Genomic DNA, 1,263 nt, shown 5'->3' with positions numbered 1-1,263 from the left:
CCGGGTTATGGAAAGGAAACCCGCCAGTGAGGCTGGAGCAGCTCAGCTCTCTGGGAAATAGCACCTCCCCGAGAAGTCAACGGGGGATCCAGGAAAATTCTTTGCTATTGAAATTAATTTTTAGTTGGCCGTGCGCGGTGGCGCATGCCTGCAGTTTAGCACTCTGGGAGGCAGAGGCGGGCCAATCACCTGAGGGCAGGAGTTTGAAACCAACTTTGCCAACATGGTGAAACCCTGTCTCTACTAAAGATACAAAAAAAATTAGGCGAGCGTAGTGTTACGTGTCTGTAATCCCAGCTACTGGGGATGCTGAGGCAGGAAAATCACCTGGCCTGGAAGGCGGAGGTTGTAGTTAGCTAACATAGCGCCACTGAACCCCAGCCTGGGCGACAGAGCTACTTGTCTCAACACCAACAAATTAGAAATAACTAAATACAGTGTTTTCTCTATAGAGTAGATTTTATGTTCAAAATAACACGCGATATTCATTATCTAGATGAGGTAAAATACAGCAGCTGTGTACTCTCGGCTAAAGCTCAGCTCTGTGATGGCTACATCATCCAGGACGAGGCTGAAGTCCGGCCTCAGGCATGTGTGAACTTGGCCACCACACTCTTGACAACCTCCTTGACAATGGACGGCAACACTGGTTCCTCATACTCTAGCCCTAGGAGCTGGTACATGAGAGGAAGCTCCTGAGCACTTGGTCAAGACAGCACTAGCAGGAAGATATTGACCAGCTGTAGGTCTTTGGAGCCCGTGGGGGAGGAGTTATTTTGAGATTTCACCGGAATGTCATAGATAATGGTGTACTGGAACCAGAAAAGTCTGAAGTGAAGGACTTTGGCCAGGACAGTGTCCTGCTGCACTCCACGAATCCCACTGAAGAAGGTGGGCTCTCTGCCTACCTTCGACAGTGAACACAGATCTGTGGACACCGTACCTCATAGCGCGGCCCCCAGCAGCAGCTTCAGTGTGGTGTCCATACCCCATGGCATGACAGGTGGCCACTTACCAAGACCTTCAAGGTCTGGGCTATGTCTGATCTTGAGGCTGGCAGCACCAGAGGTGAGAAGGGGGTGCCGGCCCATCTCTACCCCACTCCAGCTAAGGTACTGCACCCTTCACACAAGGGTTCAAGCCCATAATCAGGATGGTTCTTAAATCAGACCCCAAGTTAGCAAAAATCTATACAATCGGGTGGCCGAGTACCCTTCACACACTTCGCTGCTGGAGGGGAGCCTCCAGGAGGGAAGGAAAGTG

At 51.0% G+C, this 1,263-nt stretch overlaps 1 pseudogene; it reads right to left on the bottom strand.

Annotated features, from left to right (window-relative positions):
- Positions 1-391: 391 nt before the first annotated feature.
- Positions 392-1,257, bottom strand: LOC116548555 (annotated as a pseudogene).
- Positions 1,258-1,263: the final 6 nt, after the last annotated feature.

Source organism: Sapajus apella, unplaced genomic scaffold (genome assembly GCF_009761245.1).
Source record: "Sapajus apella isolate SASKATOON/1434 unplaced genomic scaffold, GSC_monkey_1.0 scaffold15003, whole genome shotgun sequence".
Taxonomy (NCBI): domain Eukaryota; kingdom Metazoa; phylum Chordata; class Mammalia; order Primates; family Cebidae; genus Sapajus; species Sapajus apella.
Note: the sequence above shows the minus strand (reverse complement) of the source record. Positions and strands in the feature narration are given on the sequence as shown.